At 42.4% G+C, this 25,994-nt stretch overlaps 1 protein-coding gene across 3 annotated transcripts in view; it reads right to left on the reverse strand.

Moving 5' to 3' along the window:
* fhit (fragile histidine triad diadenosine triphosphatase) overlaps nucleotides 1-25,908 on the reverse strand; it is a 312,154-nt gene extending 286,246 nt beyond the window's left edge. The window contains exons 1-3 of one of the 3 annotated variants that reach the window (XM_065001901.1): nucleotides 25,508-25,908; nucleotides 16,403-16,504; nucleotides 3,218-3,304 (exon numbers count right to left, since the gene is read on the reverse strand). The gene's annotated coding sequence lies outside the window, so the exon portion shown is untranslated. The remainder of the gene's footprint in view (nucleotides 1-3,217; nucleotides 3,305-16,402; nucleotides 16,505-25,507) is intronic. The other 2 variants (XM_029683571.2, XM_029683570.2) reach the window with 2 other exon arrangements.
* Nucleotides 25,909-25,994: the final 86 nt, after the last annotated feature.

Raw genomic sequence — 25,994 nt, forward strand, 5'->3', positions numbered from 1 at the left:
TCTCTGTCTGTTGGATTATTGACATAGAGTTAATAAAATAAAGGCCACAGATTGGACATTCTCAATACAATTATTCCCAATACAAATAATTGTATTTTGGGCAGAGAACAGGGACATTACTGTAACTGCACTCACAGTGGGAAAGCAGAGAAATCTGATGGTGTCCTCGGTCACAGTACATGACAGAAAGAGTCTAGTTGTAGGCTTGTTTTTGAACAGATGGGTGTTCTCTGAAAGTAAAGGCTGCATCCCTGAACTTCACGTGTAAAAGCCTACTAGTTACACATGGTTTAGTTTAAAACAAAATTGCTGAGTACATACAGTATTATCCGTTCACTCATCTGCAAATACTGAAACCGCTTTGGTAAAATCCTAAAAACCTAAACTAAATCCCCCAGCTCTAATTTCATGTGCTGGAAGAGTGTTAAAAATGTTGTTTTCAATAGGCGATGGACAGTTATATAGAAAATCTGAATTTCTGCTGGAGTTGGAGAAAGCTTTTAGTCATGATTTAAGTGCTGCAGCCGTTAATGCATAAACCACCTATTTGACATCAGAACCAAGTTTAATCTCCTTTTACTTAAAAGTGGTGATTTTAATAACTACACTTTAAGACATACTCCTGTTTTACATAATGACTTGGATATGCTTCCAATGTATTATAAGGGAGGTTTAATGGAGAAAAGAAAGATAAAAGTGAAGCCTTCAGAGATCCATTTGAAATAAGTGTGGAATTACCTGCCATAAAGCTGCCAAGCATTCTAATCTTAAGAGTCCAAACTAACTTTGAAATAATAACATCTGAGTGAAGCAAAACGAGCCATTGACTGTCCCCAAAGATATTCTTCATCTCCTTCCTGAATGTATCATGACACAGAATAATGTCTATAGATGATCTATTACCACTCCAAAAAGCTATAGTGATAAATGACACAACGGAAAGTGATTTTGAATCTGATCATATTCTCAAATGCCTGTTACGGCCATTTTACTACAGTACCTCTAAACACACTTTCTGCCACATCAACAACACCCAACATGGTGCATTCATGGAATGCTGCCATTTCTCAGTGGTGTTGAATGTCTAGTGCTCTCATTACAGATTGTACTTGGGGCCTGAGTAGATCTATAGATGAGCCTTGGAATCCTGTTTCCATGCAGCATTACGTTAGAACAATTCATCCTTACCTAAATTACAAAAATAACTAATTGAATTTAGATTTTGGGACATCTATTACTATTACTGACATGACATGACATGCTCTTAAACATATACTTGAAGTACAACCCAGGAATAAATAAATGTCAGGTTGTGTCAACATGACCTGTTGGAGCGATCAAACAGAACTGTGGTGCACTGAGGCTGCCGTCTAAGAGGTTATTCAAGTGGGTAAAAGTCCCCCTCGATTCCCAGATGTGGGTGTTGCATTAGTCCGGCCCATCACCCAGGCATGAGCAATTACCCAGACATAGCAGAGGGAAAATGATTATCCCCATCATCTCAATAATAAAGGTCGGAGCAGTCCATTCCAGTCAACACACACAGGGAAACACAGATGCTAAACACACACACAACCAATAATCAGTTAACATTCTGACGCTAACAGAGGTATAATAACAAATCCTTAGCCTTAGTCTCTGATATGTATTGCATGGGTAAATAATAGCTTTGGACAATGTCATCTTTCTCAATGCAAGTTTACGTCAATAGACAGAGCGCAGCTCTCCAAAAGGGGATGTACTATAGACTAATCAAAATGAGTCAGGCAGCATTGGTGGTCCCTGGGTAAAGAAAATGTCAGTATGAGGTATGACACTTTAGGATTATTTGAGCTCCTAAATGGGAGAAAGGCGAGAGATTTCTACAGACATTCCAACGCATACAGTATAGGCAAACATATCTTAATCAAAATCTCTATGTTAACCCAAGCTGCACATTCTGCTAATAATAATAATACTAATAATAAACTGCAGCCTGTATGAATCAAGCAGTGATGGTTTTCAATCTGGGCAAGCGTAATTCATGGCTATAAAAACCCTAAATATTACAGTGATAGTTAAATGTTTCCCAGAAAGGAATTCCTGCATGAAAATTATTATGCCAATTATGATTTCAAAATGCACTAAATGAGTGATAATTACCCCAGTTAGGGCCCTTGCAGTAAACATTTCGAGAGCCCTCCAAATGTACCACAGCAATCAGTGATTAGTAAAACAGGCTATTATTGCCCATTTTAATCAGTTCTGCTGTGCAGAACACAACCTACAAGACCTAATATTGTGCACATAACTCTGACTACATTAATGACAATGGTCGATTTCCTTAAAGTTTCTCATGGACTAAGTAGTACATTTTAATCTGTAGTTTAGTCCTGAGGGTAACAGCCTTACAGCCAGATGTGTTCATTTGCAGGCCTAGGTAAATAAAACATTGAGGGAGGTTAAGATACACTGCTGCAAGGGGCAGATGTCCAAATCAAACATCTGTTAACTGGGCCTACCCCAGCGCCACGGCTAGGCTTGGATCCACCAGAGCTAGTTTAAGAAATGGCTCCCTCTGGACAGGCAGGGGATTGAAGACCAGCTGTGCAGTAGTTAGCACAGGCCACAGAGAGTGGCATATAGCACCGCCAATACATGCCATTCAGATGGTGATTTAACATGCTATAGCACCCACCCTATGACACTATTCATTAATAGCTTCCCATTCCCTGTTATCCCCAACATCAGATATGCATCAACATTTCTCCCCTTTTTCCTGTGTGGGGAGAGAGAGCATGTTCTATTAGAGCCTGCTATTAAGATACAGGGCTTTGCAAAGCAGCACTGTCACCAGCATGAACATCAGCAAATATAAGTAATTCAAAGCAAACTGAAACTGTTTTAGTTAAAAACATGTGATTCAATAAAGAAAAATAAAGCATTATTCTCCCTCCTGTGTAAGTGCTGTGTAACTCTACGTAGGAGGCAGCTGAGGCAGAGAGGATGACCAGAGACACATTGAGCAGAGCAAACAACCTCTTGGCTGAACTTATCTAGCCCAGTGTTCTCTACATACAGTGAGCAACATGAAAACAAGACAACAGTAGCAACACAAATGTTGCTGTTGGCTTTATCTGTAATCAACATGCTTACATCCCTTGAAAAAAGGGCATGGGAGGAAAATCAATGATCCAGGCCAACTTTATTGTCAAAGAGAAGCAATAAATACACTTACCTTCAACCTCGCTTGCTTCTCACGGTCCCCGGGTCTGGTAATTAGAGAAGGTAGGGATGGAAGGAGGGATAGAAGGACAGATGGAGGCTGGAACACAAGGAGGAGAAGATTACAAGATGATGAGTTTCATTGAAGACAGCCTAGGTCTAATGATACTCCTCGGTCACTCAAAACAGTAACTCAGATGCCTGTAAGTAAACCCATTGGCCATGGAATGGGAGTATCAGTATCTATATTCAGATTTGCAGTATGTGAGAAAAAAACAAGAGGTTGTTGGTCTGTATGGAGGTCAGTTATAATAATGCTTATTTTCAATAAGGTATATAGGACTTGGGTTCATGAATGTATGCTTTACTGTCAATGTATCTTAAGGTGTCTGACATTGATTGCGATACCTCTAAATAAAGTTTCAATGTTCAATGTTTCAAAGTAAATTGAAACGTTGCCATTATGACCATTTTAAACAAAAAACTAACGTATAGCTATTTTTTGACATCTCATGTCACAATGTTCAAGTGGTATGCCGAATGAATGCCATAAACAATTAACATTGGATTTGGTTCAGCAGTGGGGCAGATTAAATATTTAGTCTCAGCTACCTTAAGTGTTTCTATAATTCAAATTGCATCAAGATGAATGTAGTGTGTCGAGGTTCTATGACAGATCAAAGCATAAGGGCATTGGATAAAAAGCTAAGCATGTTGGAAAGGACATGTGTAGGAATGCAAAGATAACCTTGAAATATCACTGTTTGTTTAACATGTTAATGACTAGGCATGGGGTAGTTAGACGTAATAAGAGACAAGAACAATAGCTAATATCTACCTGGAACACTGATGAGAGGGGATGGAAAGAAACAAAGATTATAAAGAACTGAGTAAAAGACATGTAATTGATGCACAAAATAAATTGTAAACTAGTTAGATGGTGTAACCTTTCCCTGGAAGCCTGGACCCTATTTCTCTTTCTGTCTCTCAACTTGGCGTACATTTTTAATGAAAGAGACGGCTCAGGCTTTAACTTAGTTTTTCCTTGTAAAAGATTCATTCTATTGGGGAAGTGTTGATTGAACAGAAGCCCAAATACACTCAGTCTCTCCTCTACTTAAGAGTGCACAGTTGAGCTGAAGCGAACATCAATTTATCACGACATCTCTGGAGCTGCCCGGCGGGCAGGGAGAGAAAGGAGTTGGCAATACAGCTGACGGACTGGCAAAGGCCTGCTATTACCCAAGCACAGGCCCCTGACTCCCTTAGGAGTTTCCCCCTGCTTTGCCTTCGCAGGCAGAATGTCCCAGAGGTGACAATGAGGCGCAGGGCAACTGATAGTGACGGTAATTAAAAGGGTTGATTAAAAGTGACGGAAGGCGGACATCCAGGGAGAAAACAAGGTTCAGGAGAGGGAGGGAGAGCGGTAGAATAGGAATCATGTTAGATCACTTCTCGAGTTAACAGGAGAGACAGATAAATACCTTTTTCCGCAAGTAACTTCAATTGGGGCAAAATCTCTAGAGGGCTGCCATCCCAGAAAACCTAAAAAAAACTGTAATTCTGCAGGAATGATGGTTGCCCATTCGATTCAATGCCCACGAGGTAAAGCTGGAAGTAACAATCTAAATCTGAATATTTGAAGGTGAAGTTTGACTATTGCATTTGACTTTCACAAACAGTCACTACCAACAGTCTAATAACTCAATTCAAGTTCAAATGTATAGATGAAAATGCAAAAGCAACAAAGAGCACAACTGGATCCAGGAACAATTAGGCTATCGGTAAAGAGATTTCAAAGTCCTGGTGTTCGCTGCTCAGATAACTTGTTTATTACCACTGGCCAAGACTTCCCAAAGAGACATCAGAACCAGATGATAGCTTTACAGCCAAACCTGCAGGGGAAACTAAACGAACTCCTGGAGGTTTTTTCAACTTAAACCCCTGACCTCACACATGCACACTGACCTGAGGAAGCCTCACTCTACAAAATCCAGCAAATTCCACTTTTATACATTAGCCGTCTAGTACCACTCGTCTAATTTGGGCATGCCCAGAGGGGGTAACAACTCAAAGACCTGAACTTCAATTGAAATAGCATCCGAAAACTGAAGCCAAAAACAAACACATCATCACTTTTAATGAGGGAGACACTCTGGACAGATCTTAGAGTTAAGTTCATTTGACATTGTGTTCTTTACGTCCAAATACAAACTGACATTCATTAAATTCATACAGAGGAGCTAATGTGATAACTCAAAATTAAAATATTTTGTTGATTCTACTGCTTGTAGTAAATACATTAGATAAAAGGAACTGCCAGTTTCTGTACCCTTGTATAATTCTACAATGACAGTAAGTGCTTTGTGAGATTTCCTCTTGGCACACAAAGCATTATGATGCATTTCCATATTTATCCCTCTGTACATATGCCCTAGCATACACAATGGTAGCTCGACAGAAAGACAACAGCATTTAACCATTTGTACATGACAAGGTTTTGACAGATGGAAGGAGAAGTAACAGCAGGAACACTTTTTGATTTGAACCAACAGAACTCAACCCAAGGCAGCGTGAGTCACGTTGGATAGTGGGTCACGTTGACACAACTTCCAGTCACATGAATGATGGGATGATGGTTGTTTCGTAAACATCTCAGTTGATTGAAACCTTGTTCCTCTACAAGCTGTGAATGGGAATCCACACATTCCCACCCAAGAATCAGAGCACAAGACTGAGGACAGACAGTCCAATGCGTTATGTGTCCTTTACTTCAAATCTACTGTAGAAAAGCTGTAGATTCAGAAAGTAGCTTCCCAGAATCAAATCCTTCATGATCTACTTGCATTATAATCCAATTAATAAGTGTTCTCGCTTTTTCCCTTGTGACCAAATATAAGTAATGTGCACATGTGTCCATGCTAGACAGGCTCCATTATATTTATAGCTTCTGGTTAGGTGTTCCTGACGTGATATAAAGACGTGGCATTTACTGGGGCTAATATTTTTCTATCATTGCTCACAGCACCATGCATATCCACCAGCTGCTGGAGATAATGCACAAATATGATAACAGATCAATTCCCCGCCATTAATTCCCAAGGGACGTACAGCCTGAGCTAGGAAGATGCAATGGACTGAGACACCAACACACATAACATAATTGAGGTAGGAGAGGCAGAGTGAGAACAATGCGAAAAGCATTAAAAAGCCTAATAGTTTCAAAATTGGCCATCATAAATGTCATTATTTCTTTCCTAATGAATGACAATTGGTATTCTGCTCTCGCTGTCTGTGAACCAACACTGACATTTGAGCTATAGGGCTAGGAAGCCTACTTGGAAACCTGGGATAGTGGGCTACATATTGAAAATGCAGACTATTGTCAATTTAAGTCACTTCATGTCAAAGCGGGTGTCAGGCATATGTGTATAGGTGGCAGGGAAGTCAGGCGCAGGAGAGTCAAACGGAGTGTAAAATGGAGTCTTTTAATAATGTCATAGTAACATGCTCCATAACACTAAACAGGAAAAGAACAAACAAATATGGGTACGAAGACCCATCGCGCACCTATACAACAGAAAACACTACACTGACAATAAACAATCTCTGACAAAGACATGAGGGGAAACAGAGGGTTAAATACACAACAGGTAATGAATGGGATTGAAAACAGGTGTGTGGGAAGACAAGACAAAACCAATGGAAAATGAAAAATGGATCAATGATGGCTAGAAGACCGGTGACGTCGAACGCCGAGCACCGCCCGAACAAGGAGAGGCAACGACTTCGGCAGAAGTCGTGACAGCGGGTGAGAAGCATCCAGCTGCAGATGGTGTGTTTTGAGGGCATCTAGTCTGCTAATGTTAAAGCTCACGCGCTCTAACACGCTGGGCCAGAGGTATAATATGTCACTAGCCCTGGTCCAGGGCATACCCACTGAATTAGGAATTTTAAAAGGACCTATATGCTACTAGCTAGCTAGCTCTGGTCCAGGGCAAAGCTAGTAGCTCTGATCAGCAGTAGCTTTGGTCCAGGGCATAGCCAAAGATTATTATAACTAAGATAGACCACAGCCTGTCATTTCCAATGGGAATGTTGTGGAAATTCTTACACAGGGACACTCGAAGTCAATCTTAATAGGAATCATTGTTCATTGTCAGTGCGCTGGAGAGGTTCCAACCAACTCAAGGCACCATAGTACCCATGTCAAATCAAATCAAATTGTAATAGTCACATGCACCAAATACAACAAGTGTAGACCTTACAGTGAAATGCTTACTTACAAGCCCCTAACCAACAATGCAGTTTGTTGGGGGTACCGGTACAGAGTCAATGTGCGGGGGCACCAGGTTAGTTGAGGTAATATGTACATGTGGGTAGAGTTATTAAAGTGACTATGCATAGATGATAACAACAGATAGCAGCAGTGTAAAAAAGGGGGGTGCAATGTAAAGTATGGGTAGCCATTTGATTAGGTGTTCAGGAGTCTTATGGCTTGGGGGTAGAAGCTGTTTTGAAGCCTCTTGGACCTAGACTTGGTGCTCTGGTACCGCTTGCCGTGCGTCTATGACTAGGGTGGATGGAGTCTGTCCATTTTTAGGGCCTTCAAATCAAATCAAATCAAATTTTATTTGTCACATACACATGGTTAGCAGATGTTAATGCGAGTGTAGCGAAATGCTTGTGCTTCTAGTTCCGACAATGCAGTGATAACCAACAAGTAATCTAACTAACAATTCTAAAACTACTGTCTTATACACAGTGTAAGGGGATAAAGAATATGTACATAAGGATATATGAATGAGTGATGGTACAGAGCAGCATACAGTAGATGGTATCGAGTACAGTATATACATATGAGATGAGAATGTAGACAAAGTAAACAAAGTGGCATAGTTAAAGTGGCTAGTGATACATGTATTACATAAGGATGCAGTTGATGATGTAGAGTACAGTATATACGTATGCATATGAGATGAATAATGTAGGGTAAGTAACATTATATAAGGTAGCATTGTTTAAAGTGGCTAGTGATATATTTACATCATTTCCCATCAATTCCCATTATTAAAGTGGCTGGAGTTGGGTCAGTGTCAATGACAGTGTGTTGGCAGCAGCCACTCAATGGTGGCTGTTTAACAGTCTGATAGCCTTGAGATAGAAGCTGTTTTTCAGTCTCTCAGTCCCAGCTTTGATGCACCTGTACTGACCTCGCCTTCTGGATGATAGCGGGGTGAACAGGCAGTGGTTCGGGTGGTTGATGTCCTTGATGATCTTTATGGCCTTCCTGTAACATCGGGTGGTGTAGGTGTCCTGGAGGGCAGGTAGTTTGCCCCGGTGATGCGTTGTGCAGACCTCACTACCCTCTGGAGAGCCTTACGGTTGAGGGCGGAGCAGTTGCCGTACCAGGCGGTGATACAGCCCGCCAGGATGCTCTCGATTGTGCATCTGTAGAAGTTCGTGAGTGCTTTTGGTGACAAGCCGAATTTCTTCAGCCTCCTGAGGTTGAAGAGGCGCTGCTGCGCCTTCTTCACGACGCTGTCAGTGTGAGTGGACCAATTCAGTTTGTCTGTGATGTGTATGCCGAGGAACTTAAAACTTGCTACCCTCTCCACTACTGTTCCATCGATGTGGATAGGGGGGTGTTCCCTCTGCTGTTTCCTGAAGTCCACAATCATCTCCTTAGTTTTGTTGACGTTGAGTGTGAGGTTATTTTCCTGACACCACACTCCGAGGGCCCTCACCCTCTGACACTGCCTGGTATAGAGGTCCTGGATGGCAGTGAGCTTGGCCCCAGTGATGTACTGGGCTGTTCGCACTACCCTCTGTAGTGCCTTGCGGTCGGAGGCCGAGAAGTTGCCATACCAGGCAGTGATGCAACCAGTCAGGATGCTCTCGATGATGCAGAGTTTTTTCCTCTGGTTGCACATTTAATATGCTGATAGAAATTTGGTAAAACGGATTTAAGTTTCCCTGCATTAAAGTCCCCGACTACTAGGAGCGCCGCCTCTGGTTGAGCGTTTTCTTGTTTGCTTATGGCGGAATACAGCTCATTCAAAGTTGTCTTAGTGCCAGCCTCTGACCGTGGTGGTATGTAAACAGCTACGAAAAATGCAGATGAAAACTCTAGATAGATAGTGCGGTCTACAGCTTATCATGTGATGCTCTACCCCAGGCAAGCAATAGCTCGAGACTTAACTTAGATATTGTGCACCAGCTGTTATTTAGAAAAATATATAGCCCGCCACACACCACTGTTCTATCCTGCCGGTACAGCATATAACCAGCCAGCTGTATGTTGATAGTGTCATCGTTCAGCCACGACTCCGTGAGGTATAAGATATTACAGTTGTGAATGCCCCGTTGGTAGATTAAAATAGATAACCTATGTGCAAGATTATTCTCCAAAGATTGCACGTTTGCTAGCAGAAAGGAAGTGGGTGTTTATTCGATCGCCTACGAATTCTCAGAAGGCAGCTTGCCCTTTGGCCCCTTTTTCTCTGCCTCCTCTTCACACAAATCATGGGGATCTGGGCCTGTTCCCGAGAAAGCAGTATATTGTTCGTGTCGGGCTAGTCAGACTCCATAAAGGAAAAAAAGGATTCTGCCAGTACGTGGTGAGTAATCGCAGTGCTGATGTTCAGAAGTTATTTTCGGTCATATCGATCAGGAGCTATGCTTGGGCTGTCCCAGCAGATGTCTTACACAGTTAAAGTCGGAAGTTAACATACACTTAGGTTGTAGTCATTAATACTCGTTTTTCAATCACTCCACAAATTTCTTGTTAACAAACTATAGTTTCGGCAAGTCGGTTAGGACATCTACTTTGTGCATGACACTAGTCATTTTTCCAACAACTGTTTACAGACAGATTATTTCACTGTATCACAATTCCAGTGGGTCAGAAGAATACACACACACTAAATTGACTGTGCTTTAAACAGCTTGGAAAATTCCCGAAAATTATGTCATGGCTTTAGAAGCTTCTGATAGGCTAATTGACATACTTTGAGTCAATTGGGGGTGTAGCGGTGGATGTATTTCAAGGCCTACCTTCAAACTCAGTGCCTCTTTCCTTGACATCATGGGAAAATCAAAAATATCAGCCAAGACCTCAGAAAAACAATTGTAGACCTCCACAAGTCTGGTTCATCCGTGGGAGCAATTTCCAAACGCATGAAGGTACCACGTTCATATGTACAAACAATAATACGCAAGTATAAACACCATGGGACCACACAGCCGTCATACCGCTCAGGAAGGAGACACATTCTGTCTCCTAGAGATGAACATTCTTTGTTGCGAGGACCTTGTGAAGATGCTGGAGGAAACAGGTACAGAAGTATCTAAATCCACAGTAAAACAAGTCCTATATCGATATAACCTGAAAGACCGCTCAGCAAGGAAGAAGCCACTGCTCGAAAACCGCCATAAAAAAAACTGACTATGGTTTGACACTGCACATAGGGACAAAGATCGTACTTTTTGGAGAAATGTCCTCTGGTCTGATGAAACAAAAATAGAACTGTTTGGCCATAATGACCATCATTATGTTTGAAGGAAAAAGAGGGAGTGTTGCAAGCCGAAGAACACCATCCCAACCATGAAGCACGGGGGTGGCAGCATCATGTTGTGGGGGTGCTTTGCTGCAGGAGGGACTGGTGCACTTCATAAAATAGATGGAATCATCAGGCAGGAAAATTATGTGGATACATTGAAGCAACATCTCAAGACATCAGTTAGGAAGTTAAAGCTTGGTCACAAAAGGGTCTTCCAAATGGACAATGACCCCAAGCAGACTTCCAAAGTTGTGGCAAAATGGCTTAAGGACAACAAAGTCAAGGTATTGGAGTGGCCATCACAAAGCCCTGACCTCAATCCCATAGAACATTTGTGGGCAGAACTGAAAAAGTGTCTGCGAGCAAGGAGGCCTACAAACCTGACTCAGTTACACCAGCTCTGTCAGGAGCAATGGGCCAAAATTCACCCAACTTATTGTGGGAAGCTTGTGGAAGGCTACCCAAAACGGTTGACCCAAGTAAAACAATGCTACCAAATACTATTTGAGTGTATGTAAACTTCTGACCCACTGGAACTGTGAGGAAAGAAATAAGTTTAAATAAATCATTCTCTACTACTATTCTGACAATTCAGATTATTAAAATAAATCTGATCTTAACTGACCTAAAACAGGAAATGTTATCGAACTAAATGTCAGAAATTGTGAAAAACTGAGTTTGGCTAAGGTGTATGTAAACTTCTGACTAGCTGTAGCTGTAGTCCGCACTAGCGCTGGTCCAGGTCGTAGCTAGCTATGCTACCACACCTACTTGGACACATCTACTTACTCATTCAAGGGTTTTTCTTTATTTGACCAAGAAGGAGAGTGGTGGAGTGCTGCATCAGTTTCAAAATTGGCCATCATAAATGTCATTATTTCTTTCCTAATGAATGACAATTGGTATTCTGCATATGTGGGAACTCCTTCAAGACTGTTGGAAAAGCATTTCAGGTGAAGCTGGTTGAGAGAATGCAAAGGGAGTGCAAAGCTGTCATCAAGGCAAAGGGTGGCTACTTTGAAGAATATCAAATATATATTTTGATTTGTTTAACATTTGTTTGGTTACTACATGATTCCATATGTGTTATTTCATAGTTTTGATGTCTTCACTATTGTTCTACAATGTAGAAAATAGTACAAATAAAGAAAACCCTTAAATGAGTAGGTGTGTCCAAACTTGACTGTTACTGTAGCTCTGGTCCACACTTTGTCTGGACCATGGCATAGCTAGTAACTCTGGTGCAGGGCATAGCTAGCAGCTAGTAATCTCTGGTTCACACTAGCGCTGGTCTAGCTCTGGTCCAGAGAATTGTATTTTTTGGAATTGTATTTTTCTTCATTAAACAGTCCAAAATCATATTACACAATTATACAAAGAGTATCATACTCACTCATTAATCTTATACAACAATTAGATGTAAACCTCATATCTGAGGCTATTATATAAACAGTGTTATGGTAATGTGGCCACACCGTCTCCCATGAGCTTTCCCAAGTTGTGACAAACGGACCAGGGTCATAGCTGGATTCTTCACCGATCTTTTATACTTTCTCCAGAACATGAAATTTGTTTGTACCTCAAGTTCTGTGAGGTGGAACGATTTCCTTTGTCCTCTATGAAAGTTTACTCTCTCTACTATGTGGCCATGTGGCAGGGTCTTCTCAGGAATTTACGGCCTCTGACCACAGTAGCCTAGCTGAAGGAGGCAAGGGGGAGGCAGGGAGAGGGGGGTGGGGTTGCTATACCCAAAGAGGCCAACGTCATGACATCCCGATCTGCCTGGAGTTTTCCCAGCAAATCAATACAATCAACTAGACACCGCTACAAAACACTCAACATGTTTTGGAATTTAGAAAATGCTCCATTATGAAATGTATACTGTGTCCAATTCTGATCTTCTCTCATTGATCAAGACAGTAGTGTTATTCAAAGTGACGCTTGATTTCTGAGTCATGATGTGCAGCACTTTGGGATGGACACTCACCTGTCTTGATCAATGAGAGAAGATCTGAAATAGACAATATGGCGGCATACATATTATATTGTTGGATTATCTCATGAAGCAAAAATGTATTTAATTTCATAACGTCCAACGTTCCTCCTGCAACTAGCGATGGGAGTTGAGAAGATACCAGTGACTTCCAAGTTGAGAATTAAGGAAGTATCACCATGTAAAGGTTAGTTGAAAAACATGCTGCCAATGCATTACACTAGCTAAGATGTAATAGTATGAAAGTATTCACATATCATGTTACAATTCTGTACATCACACATATAGGCCTACACAATAGTTGCCTACATTATTAGAAAAAGGGGATCCAAAAGGTTTTTTGGCTGTCCGCATAGGAACACTCTTTTTGGTTCCAGGTAGAACCCTCTGTGGAAAGGTCTACATGGAACCCCAAAAGGTTCTTCAAAGAGTTATCCTATGCGGACAGCCAAAAAACCTTTTGAATCCCTTTTTTCTAATAATGTAGGCAACTATTGTGTAGGCACCTTTTTTCTAAGTAGTCGTAGGACATATGGCAGGGGTATAGACAACCCTGTTCTTGGAGTGCCACAGGTACTCCTACTCCTATAATCCTGCAGTAGCCACGCAGAATGTAATGTTTCTGCATTTCTGTGACTGCTTTCATTTCAAAATTATTCAAAACATGTAACTACTGGAATATACAGTAATGCATAGCCTAGAGCAGGGGTATTCAAATCTTACCCAACAAGGTCCCGACTACTGCTGGTTCTCTGTTGTACCTGATAATTAATTGCACCCGCCTGGTGCCACAGGTTTAAATCAGTCCCTAATTAGAGGTGAAGAATGATTTGCCTACGGAGCTGTGAGGGGAACGGCACCTCAGTACCTCCAGGCTCTGATCAGGCCCTACACCCAAACAAGGGCACTGCGTTCATCCACCTCTGGCCTGCTCGCCTCCCTACCACTGAGGAAGTACAGTTCCCGCGCAGCCCAGTCAAAACTGTTCGCTGCTCTGGCCCCCCAATGGTGGAACAAACTCCCTCACGACGCCAGGACAGCGGAGTCAATCACCACCTTCCGGAGACACCTGAAACCCCACCTCTTTCAGGAATACCTAGGATAGGATAAAGTAATCCTTCTCACCCTCCCCCCCTTAAAAGATTTAGATGCACTATTGTAAAGTGGCTGTTCCACTGGATGTCTTAAGGTGAATGCACCAATTTGTAAGTCGCTCTGGATAAGAGCGTCTGCTAAATGACTTAAATGTAAATGTAATTTGGTAACCATGGTACAGAATTTCATTTTAGGGGCCTACAATGCCTAAACGTTTGAAATTATGTAGGCTACAGGTCTACAGCACAGAGTGTAAGTGAGAGACAAAATAAAAACAATGCAGGCAGACATTAACACTTGTAAGCACATCTGTGTCAATTTCTTAGAGTGTTTCTGTGAATAGTAATGAGACACATAAGAGATCCCTAGGGGTAGTGTGTAGGAACACAGAAGAGACGCCAATTCCCATCACTGGTGGCTTTGGGTGGCTAAGCTCTTTGTCAAAGGATTGAAGCAGCACATTCCAGAGAGGATAAAGGAGATTGAAAGGTGAAATTAGAAGGTGAAATTGAACACATATCTCATTTTTGGAAGGGTGATCCTTTTACTTAGTGGTAAGGCAAAGAATATATCTAAAAGTGGCTGACACACATCTCCAGAATTCAGTTCAGTTGTAGGCCTACCTGGTTTAAAGGATTGACCAACAATCATTCATATCCCCAGGCAAGACGACTAACAAAAAAAACAAGGAGCCCCATCATTGCTCAGACAGATCATTGCTCAACTCTCCTTTTGCTCATCCTACTATCTATCTCTTTCCCACTCACTTCCCTCACTTATTTTTCCCCAACCCCCTTCCCCCACCTCTAAATGTTTTCTTTTCCCCGGCTTCCCCAAATCAGATATGACCAATTATCTTCCAGTATCAGATTGCTGTTGTGCCCAATCAGATCAAGTAACATTTTTGCTAGCATTGAATGGGATTAAGAGTGAAAGAGACTGAAGAGATGCCAACTGGTTAATGTGATTGGGAATGAAGGCCTTTGTCTCCAATCGGATTAACAGCAGAAATCCAGAGTGGGGATAAATGTCATCCCCTGGGCACCATGCATTGGACCTCCGCTCTTTTGTTGCTCTGCCATTGACGTACACTAAGCCCCATGTTGAGACATGACCAGAAACAACACGAACAGGATAGGCAGGGTTGAAGGGCATCACAATAAGCATATGGGATGATACATTTAAAGGCTTCTACCATGCAACAGGACATATATTGACTTACAATAATCAAAAGGTCATGAATGACTTGATTTATGCTCATTACATTTTTGCTGTCATTAACCAGGTTTCCAGCCAACGTTTTTAAGAGACTAATGTACACATTGTATTAAAAAAATGTCACGACAGGCCTGAAGGAAACAGCAAATTTGTCAGCAAACTTTCCAAATGTCTACAAAACAAATACGCTAGATGAGGTGGGATCTTTGTGTCTATACATATTAATTATGCAAGAAATGGCAATGGAAATTCCTTTATGCACAAATATTGGTATAATAATCATCATATCGAAGTAAACTTCGAGTCACGTGATATGTTGTGTGGTCCTTCCACTACGACTCATTGGGAAATAATGCAGTTTATTGGGCTACAGATAAGGTACGATGAACTTTACAAGGTGGTGAAAGTGCACGCGGTGATTGATGCTCCTCGCCAATAAATATCAAGATTCTTATTATGGAGACATGATGATCGATGCTTGGCTGCCTTTACACAAATAATCTCGCTCTTTTGTCCATAATAATCTCATCACGTAGGCTATTTTACGCACACTGTATGTCAAGCTGTTGGCTAGAGCACACATGCCAAGACCAGAGGGGGCACATGAGCAATATTACGCAACGTTTTTTTGTTGACAAAACCATCAGTAGAGTTGGAAATGCCATGGAAACCCATTTAACTTTGTTATTTTTTTTATTCGGTACATGGGAATTTAACCGCAAAAGGTATTTTATGGGTCTCCCGAGTGGCACAGCGGTCTAAGGCACTGCATCGCAGTGCTAGAGTCGTCACTACAGATCCAGGTTCGATCCCGGGCTGTGTCACGAACGGGAGACCCATGAGGTGATGCACAATTGGCCCAGTGTAGTCGGGGTCATGTTTCGGAGGATGCATGGCTCTCGACCTTCCCCTCTCCCGAGTCCGTACGGGAGTTGCAGCGATGGGACAAGACTAACTACCAATTGGATATCACAAAATTGGGGTAAAAAAAGGGGTAAAAAGTATATATATGTTTATTATACACTGTCATCACACACAGCCTTTTATTCACAACAGGTCAATTTGATGGAAACCCATCTCTGGCAAAATGCAGATTTTGTTTTTATGCAGATTTTTGAATGTTCGCATGAAAATCTGTCACTAATTGGATGGAAACCTAGCTACAGTAGTGAGTACATCCCCTATAGCATGTCACCATCTTAATTCATGTATTTATAGACACAACCAAATGTATTGCCATTTTACATAACAGCTGTCCTTTCCTCTGCACTACAAACTGTCCAAGAGTTTAGTCAGATACTGTGTGCTTGTCTTGTTTAATCATATTTACCTGTCTATAAGTGTAACTGGACTCCAGAGCAGATCACAACTTTTAGGCTTGATGCAGTGTGAACTCCTCTCGGATCTTCTACAGTACCGCACTTTTCTTTACCTGTAGGGGCAGAGACCAGTACGGACATCAGGCTCCATGTAAATGGAAGAGAAATGCAAAGAGAGTTGATATTCTGCTGAGGGTCTGGGCACCTTCCACCGCACTACGGTGGTGACCTTTATGACCTCTCCTTGAAAATCATTCGTCAGGTCTTCTCTCTGCAGCCCTCACACACACAGCCTGACCTCAGAGTGAACACATGCGCGCGCACACACACACACACACAGAGAATTACAACTGAGGAGCCATTGGTTCTGTCAGCATCACCACTCTCTCTATTCCTCCTGCTCTTCTTTTCGGAAAGTATCAAGGACTCAAGGAACAGTCAGAGATGACTGGATGAACTCTGTGTGTTTTTGTAGGTCACTTGACTTTCAATGTGGGATAACACTGACCTGAATACAGTACAGGGTTGCTTTATAAGACAATGTGAACATGTAATTTTGTTATGACTTTAGGAAGTGAGAGTCGTGCTTGTATTCATATCCCACTTCCAGAACTATATTGTGTAACACTGCTATGTAGCACTAAATGAATGTCAATGAGGACAGGAATACATCCTGGAGCATGGCTGTTCTAGACAGTACTTTTCCTAAATGCTATTTTAGGTCATTTTCAAATGCTAATTAGAACTTGCTAAAGATGGCGTAGCAGTAAGACGTCTTGTCGTGTCGCATCCCTTTGTATATATCGTTTTTTTCGTTTTTACATATTTTTCGTCGCATATCTTTTAAAACATTTTGCTAAACCTCAACTTCTAAATACTCTCCTGCAACCCGCCTCACCCAATGTAGCTATTTTTCCTAAAGTATTTATATTTACTTCGGATCCGGAACCCCTCGACTGAAGCTAGCCAGCTAACTACCAGCTATCAGTCAGCAAAACATTGCTAGCGGACTTCAGCTAACCGGTCATCAGCTAACCTTTAGCTCGGAAAGCTCTCGCCAGTTCGAACAACGCGACTCTAACCAGAGCATAACGGACCTATTTATTTATTTTTATCCCCGGATTCCCACCGCAAAACGGAACATCTTCAGCTGGATCTTCACAACTAGCTATCTAGCTAACCGCAACCCCGGATGATAACTCCTGGCTAGCGTTTCCACCCACTTAGCTTGAAGCTAGCCCGGCCAGAGCCCTTGTGCTACCACCGTAGCATACTCCTGGGCTACAATATCCGGACCCACGACCGGTCTATCGATGTCACCGCATGAAGAGGAATAAACAGACTCACCCCATCGCGACGTCCCCCAAAGGCTAACTCTCTAGCCCTTGCTATCTCCTTGCTTGCTAATTCGGCCTGCTAACTGCTAGCTTGTTTAGCCCCGGTCCGCTAACTGCTACCTTGTTTAGCCCCGGCCTACTAACTGTTAGCTTGTTAGCGCAGGCCTGCTAACCGTCTGAATCGCCGCGTCCCAAACACTCACTGGACCCATATTTACTTTCTATCTCTTTCGATTTTTAATTTGTTTATACCTTCCAGTAACCTGCCTCACCCAATGTGATACGGAATCGCTATTATTTTTTATTTTTAGAACACACTCAAAAACCTCCAGAAGCTAACCAGCTAACTAGCTACAAGCTATTTAGTCATGCTGGACTGCATGCATGCTGGACTGTCCATTAATCACGGTACTCCATTCTGCTTGTTTATGTTTTATCTGTCGGCCCCAGCCGCACTCAGGCTCTGTGTGTAGTTAATACGACCCTCCCTCTGCCTAGTTAACGCCATTTTACCTGCTGTTGTTGTGCTAGCTGATTAGCTGTTGTTGTCTCACCTACTGTTTTAGCTAGCTCTCCCAATTCAACACCTGTGATTACTGTATGCCTCGCTGTATGTCTCTCTCAAATGTCAATATGCCTTGTATACTGTTGTTCAGGTTAGTTATCATTGTTTTAGTTTACAATGGAGCCCCTAGTTCCACACTTCATACCCCTGATACCTCCTTTGTCCCACCTCCCACACATGCGGTGACCTCACCCATTACAACCCGCATGTCCAGAGATACAACCTCTCTCATCATCACCCAGTGCCTGGGCTTACCTCCGCTGTACCCGCACCCCACCATACCCCTGTCTGCGCATAATGCCCTGAATATATTCTACCATGCCCAGAAACCTGCTCCTCTTATTCTCTGTCCCCAACGCTCTAGGCGACCAGTTTTGATAGCCTTTAGCCTCACCCTCATACTACTCCTTCTCTGTTCTGCGGGTGATGTGGAGATAAACCCAGGCCCTGCATGTCCCCAGGCACCCTCATTTGTTGACTTCTGTGATCGAAAAAGCCTTGGTTTCATGCATGTCAACATCAGAAGCCTCCTCCCTAAGTTTGTTTTACTCACTGCTTTAGCACACTCTGCTAACCCTGATGTCCTTGCCGTGTCTGAATCCTGGCTCAGGAAGGCCACCAAAAATTCTGTGATTTCCATACCAAACTATAACATCTTCCGTCAAGATAGAACTGCCAAAGGGGGAGGAGTTGCAGTCTACTGCAGAGATAGCCTGTAAAGTAATGTCATACTTTCCAGGTCCATACCCAAACAGTTCGAACTACTAATTTTGAAAATTACTCTCTCCAGAAATAAGTCTCTCACTGTTTCCGCCTGCTACCGACCCCCCTCAGCTCCCAGCTGTGCCCTGGACACCATTTGTGAATTGATTGCCCCCCATCTAGCTTCAGAGTTTGTTCTGTTAGGTGACCTAAACTGGGATATGCTTAACACCCCGGCAGTCCTACAATCTAAGCTAGATGCCCTCAATCTCACACAAATCATCAAGGAACCCACCAGGTACAACCCTAACTCTGTAAACAAGGGCACCCTCATAGACGTCATCCTGACCAACTGGCCCTCCAAATACACCTCCGCTGTCTTCAACCAGGATCACTGCCTCATTGCCTGTATCCGCTACGGAGCCGCAGTCAAACGACCACCCCTCATCACTGTCAAACGCTCCCTAAAACACTTCTGTGAGCAGGCCTTTCTAATCGACCTGGCCCGGGTATCCTGGAAGGACATTGACCTCATCCCGTCAGTTGAGGATGCCTAGTCATTCTTTAAAAGTAACTTCCTCGCCATTTTAGATAAGCATGCCCCGTTCAAAAAATGCAGAACTAAGAACAGATACAGCCCTTGGTTCACTCCAGACCTGACTGCCCTCGACCAGCACAAAAACATCCTGTGGTGGACTGCAATAGCATCGAATAGTCCCCGCGATATGCAACTGTTCAGGGAAGTCAGGAACCAATACACGCAGTCAGTCAGGAAAGCTAAGGCCAGCTTCTTCAGGCAGAAGTTTGCATCCTGTAGCTCCAACTCCAAAAAGTTCTGGGACACTGTGAAGTCCATGGAGAACAGGAGCACCTCCTCCCAGCTGCCCACTGCACTGAGGCTAGGTAACACGGTCACCACCGATAAATCCATGATTATCGAAAACTTCAACAAGCATTTCTCAACGGCTGGCCATGCCTTCCGCCTGGCTACTCCAACCTCGGCCAACAGCTCCGCCCCCTCCCCCGCAGCTACTCGCCCAAGCCTCTCCAGGTTCTCCTTTACCCAAATCCAGATAGCAGATGTTCTGAAAGAGCTGCAAAACCTGGACACGTACAAATCAGCTGGGCTTGACAATCTGGACCCTCTATTTCTGAAACTATCCGCCGCCATTGTCGCGACCCCTATCACCAGCCTGTTCAACCTCTTTCATATCGTCTGAGATCCCCAAGGATTGGAAAGCTGCCGCAGTCATCCCCCTCTTCAAAGGGGGAGACACCCTCGAAAGCCAAGTCAACAAACAGGTCACTGACCATCTCGAATCCCACCGTACCTTCTCCGCTGTGCAATCTGGTTTCCGAACCGGTCACGGGTGCACCTCAGCCACGCTCAAGGTACTAAACGATATCATAACCGCCATCGATAAAAGACAGTACTGTGCAGCCGTTTTCATCGACCGTGCCAAGGCTTTCGACTCTGTCAATCACCATATTCTTATCGGCAGACTCAGTAGCCTCGGTTTTTCGGATGACTGCCTTGCCTGGTTCACCAATTATTTTGCAGACAGAGTTCAATGTGTCAAATCGGAGGGCATGCTGTCCGGTCCTCTGGCAGTCTCTATGGGGGTGCCACAGGGTTCAATTCTCGTGCCGACTCTTTTCTCTGTATATATCAATGATGTTGCTCTTGCTGCGGGCGATTCCCTGATCCACCTCTACGCAGACGACACCATTCTATATACTTCCGTCCCGTCCTTGGACACTGTGCTATCTAACCTCCAAACGAGCTTAAATGCCATACAACACTCCTTCCGTGGCCTCCAACTGCTCTTAAAACGCTAGTAAAACCAAATGCATGCTTTTCAACCGTTCGCTGCCTGCACCCGCACGCCTGACCAGCATCACCACCCTGGATGGTTCCGACCTTGAATATGTGGACATCTATAAGTACCTAGGTGTCTGGCTAGACTGTAAACTCTCCTTCCAGACTCATATCAAACATCTCCAATCGAAAATCAAATCAAGAGTCGGCTTTCTATTCCGCAACAAAGCCTCCTTCACGCACGCCGCCAAACTTACCCTAGTAAAACTGACTATCCTACCGATCCTCGACTTTGGCGATGTCATCTACAAAATTGCTTCCAACACTCTACTCAGCAAACTGGATGCAGTTTATCACAGTGCCATCCGTTTTGTCACTAAAGCACCTTATACCACCCACCACTGCGACTTGTATGCTCTAGTCGGCTGGCCCTCGCTACATATTCGTCGCCAGACCCACTGGCTCCAGGTCATCTACAAGTCCATGCTAGGTAAAGCTCCGCCTTATCTCAGTTCACTGGTCACGATGGCAACACCCATCCGTATTACGCGCTCCAGCAGGTGTATCTCACTGATCGTCCCTAAAGCCAACACCTAATTTGGCCGCCTTTCGTTCCAGTACTCTGCTGCCTGTGACTGGAACGAATTGCAAAAAAATATATATATATATAAAAATATAAAAAAATAAAAAATGTATTTTTATTTTTTAAATCGCTGAAGTTGGAGACTTTTATCTCCCTCACCAACTTCAAACATCTGCTATCTGAGCAGCTAACCGATCGCTGCAGCTGTACATAGTCTATTGGTAAATAGCCCACCCATTTTCACCTACCTCATCCCCTACTGTTTTTATTTATTTACTTTTCTGCTCTTTTGCACACCAATATCTCTACCTGTACATGACCATCTGATCATTTATCACTCCCGTGTTAATCTGCAAAATTGTAATTATTCGCCTACCTCCTCATGCCTTTTGCACACATTGTATATAGACTCCCCTTTTTTTCTACTGTGTTATTGACTTGTTAATTGTTTACTCCATGTGTAACTCTGTGTTGTCTGTTCACACTGCTATGCGTTATCTTGGCCAGGTCGCAGTTGCAAATGAGAACTTGTTCTCAACTAGCCTACCTGGTTAAATAAAGGTGAAATAAATAAAAAAATAAAAAATAAAATAGATATAGACCTGTGCATTCTCAACATGATACAAGAGCCTGTGTGTGTGTTAGATGGGCACAATTAATGATGCACTCAACACACTGAACAACACGATACACGGTGGACATGCTGGGGAAATACAGGATAGAGAAATTAACACAGGTCTATGGCTGTTTAATTCAACATTAAGCAAAGAGAATCCAATCAACTAAGTATTGCTGTGGTATGAATAAACAGTGTATCATTGATGCCGGTTCTCTTGCATCCCTGTCCACAAATCTCCAAATTAAGTTTGGAACCAGGGAAAGCTGCGGACAAGTATCACTGATATATTCATCCACACTGGTTTTATTGGATGTTAACGTGCTATTGTGAAGACAAACTAGAGGGATGTATGGAGAGCTAGGAATATCAAAAGGATGCTTAAAGAAAAGCTCAACTCAAAAACTATATATTTTTTCATTAGTCCACTGTTGATTACAGTCCCAAAACTTTTTGCATGTCAGCAGTCAAGTTCTCAGGATATTGGACTTTCAAGAAGCAAAGTGTCACCAACATTTTGCATCATAATGACTTTTCCTTTAAGGAGAAAGTATTGAAGATATACAGTAGAAGGCTGCATGCAGTAGCATGTATAATTCTTGAGCTGTCTTGTGATTAAGGTGGGCGGAAGTGTGTGTATGATTCATGGAGAATAATTCAAACCGAGCACATCCAAATCTGGGAGAGCACCTGGCACATACTGCCATGGACCCTTTTTTTGCATCGGTTTCGGGTTAGGGTTCAAATAACTTGCAGCTCCAAGTAGGTGTACTGTTAAGTTCAGCAAGGGTTCATAGGAGTAGGTGTACTTCTTAGTTCAGCAGGGGTTCATAGGAGTAGGTGTCCCGTGAGTGTTAGACAAGAAGATTTCTCTGTTTACTTAATTATTTATTTTTGCAGAGGAGACAGATGGTACACATTACAAGGAGGAGCCATGTGACATCCCTAAACAGCACCACTGAGAACCAGATCATTAAAATGTATTTAATCAAATTCGGCATATTAAAAAACCATCTGGTCACTTCTGGACTCCCACTGTTCCCACAACCTCCACCTCTGGATGGTCTGAGTAGACTAACAGAGGGTCAGAGGGTGTGAAGTGTCTGAAATGTCTAGTAACATAAGTCCACACATTCAGATGTAGTCAATGTAGTTGAAACTTAGTTAAGGTTAAAGCATAGTTCAAGCAATTGCATATAGTGCATTCGGAAATAACTCATTTTGTTACATTACAGCCTTACTCTAAAATGGATTCAATTAGAACACAGCCAATACAACGCAGGAGTGGCTTTGGGACAAGTCTCTGAATGTCCTTGAGTGGCCCAGTCAGAGCCTGGACATGAACCCTGTCTAACATTTCTGGAGACCTGAAAATAACTGTGCATCAACTCTCCTCATCCAACCTGACAGAGCTTGAGAGGATCTACAGAGAAGAATGAGAGAAACTCCCAAAATACAGGTGTGCCAAGCTTGTAGCGTCATACCCAAGAAGACTCAAGGCTGTAATCGCTGTCAAAGGTGTTTCTACAAAGTCCTGAGTAAAAGATCTGAATACTTATGTACATGTGATATTTCAGTTTTTATCTGTTAATAAATTAGCAAAAAAAATGTAAAAACCTGTTTTAGCTTTGTCATTATGGGGAATTGTGTGCAGATTGATGAGGGGGAAAACTATTAATCTATTTAATCCACTTTAGAATAAGACTGCAATGTAACAAAATGTGAAAGAATTCAAGGGGTCTGATTACTTTCCGAATGCACAGTAGATTTATAGTGTACCATGTAAATAGGTATAAATTGGCTACAAAGAGTTTACATTAAAGCTGTTATAGCACTGTTAGATGCTGTTATATATTCTCTTATAGCTGTTCCTGAGTTGTATAAGACCATTTGTAAACAAACTCATAAGCCCAGTGTTTCTGACTAATTTCATCAAACAGTAATTCTAGAGTGAGAGCAGGATTCAACATACTTAATCGAGCTTTATTGCAAATCTAATGTTTGCACTAAATATACATTTGTAAAGACAAACTGAAAACAGGTTTCAGTTGTTATAACTAGGCCTACTTGTACTGTGTTAGAACTGTACATGTATGGTTTATATCCAAGCTGTATCACAACCGCACGTGATTGGGAGTCCCATAGGGCGGCGCACAACTGGCCCAGCGTCGTCCGGGTTTGGCCGGTGTAGGCAGTCATTGTAAATAAGAATTTGTTCTTAAGTGACTTTCATAGTTAAATAAAGGTTCAATTAAAAAAATACTTTGTAAGGACAGGATACAGTATGTTATATAGGGATAGGCCATGCCTATGTGGCTACGTTCATTGGGTTTCTTTTATAAAGACTAAGCTTTATTTACGAATGACACCGCCTCACAACACAACGTCTACATCAGTCTGTCACACCCAGTAAAATACAATACAATCATTACTGTCCAAGCGTGTAGACTTCAGCATTCTCTCTGACTCTTCCCATACACTGAATGGTGGGACTGTGCCGCTGTTACACTGTCACTTTGTTTTCACAATCGTTAAAAAAAGTGTACATCCCCAGGGTTTGATGCTGAACGAGAGTGAGAAGCCAACTGGGCCTTTTTGAGGAGTTTAGACTGAAAGTGAAGAAGACGAGAGGGATTTAGTGTTTTTCTGGTTATTCATCATGGGAAAGGTATAGGCTAATATGGCCAGAACAGACCTTCAAACATCCATATTGGAACACATTATATAACCATACAAGCTGATAGACTAAAAGCACACATAGTCCTGGTGGATCTTTATGATTAAAAGGCCCGTATTGCAGCTGTCAGTCACCAGCAAACTTGAAGGGGACACTGGCCTCAGTGTAGAAATTAAACAAAAAAGTCAGCAATGACAATAGTAACAGCATCAGAGACTATTATTAGGTTAAAAAAAAATCCATGAAGTTGAGTTAAATACAAAAAAAATGGCAATGTCAAATAAACCTACAATTGTCTATTAATTTCCGTTGTATAATCCCAGTCTGCAATTTCAAGGTTGGATCTTTACATAACACTACATGCCCATGAAACGTAACTCTCTGAAAAACTGTTTGGCACATTATTTCGCGCTAAAAATGTGTCTATAGTGAACAGTTCTGTAATGAAACAATGTTAAAGAGACCACCGCGTAGCGTGGACAAGGCAACGCTCCATCATATTAGGTTTAACTAGTTAGAAACGCATCCGTGTATTGAGCGCACGTAGTTTGCTTTCTCTCACAGCGAAATATTACGTAGGCCTATTCTCCGCAATTAGGTTGTCAGATCTTTGAACTGAACGGTGACTGTAGCCTAATGCACATTCATTGACATGTTTCCTATCAAATAAACATTATAAACGTCGAGACAACTAATCATCTTCATTCGCTTACAATTCTTAAATCAATACATTCAATCAATACAGCTAAAACGTATAACAATATAGCTGCATTATTTCGTCCTCGTTGCATGAAATGAAAATGACAGGAGCACTCACCTTCCGTGTCTGAGACAGTCTTGAAAACCCGAATGATCTATGGGTAGTGCAGTTCTGGTAATGCACAATGGTTCTGGAAGTGCCTCTCTAGCATGTTAATGTGACTACAAGTTCCACAATGAGTGTAGCCACATGCGCTTGTATGTACCTTCTGAATCTCTAAAACGTCATACATTGGGCGCGTTTGAGCGGATCCCTTTTCTCAAGTCGGTGACCAACCTTTCAAAATGGGTTGCATTATGGATAAAAAATGTCCGACTTGCGCTTACTTGTCGACTACATGAACTTTACAAAATTAATGTGATCAAAGTTCATGATGTTTTGACTGCATGTTCTGCAGTTGCTCTTCACCAACTTCATCCTACAGCCATCGCCTGCAATGTGTGAAGCTCTATTGTCAACCAACCACAAGTATGAGTAGCTGCAGCCCAATATGGAGACCGGACTATTTGGGGAGTGGGTGTGTCGAAAGGAGTGGGTGTATGGA

This window comes from Oncorhynchus nerka, linkage group LG15, assembly GCF_034236695.1.
Source record: "Oncorhynchus nerka isolate Pitt River linkage group LG15, Oner_Uvic_2.0, whole genome shotgun sequence".
NCBI lineage: Eukaryota > Metazoa > Chordata > Actinopteri > Salmoniformes > Salmonidae > Oncorhynchus > Oncorhynchus nerka.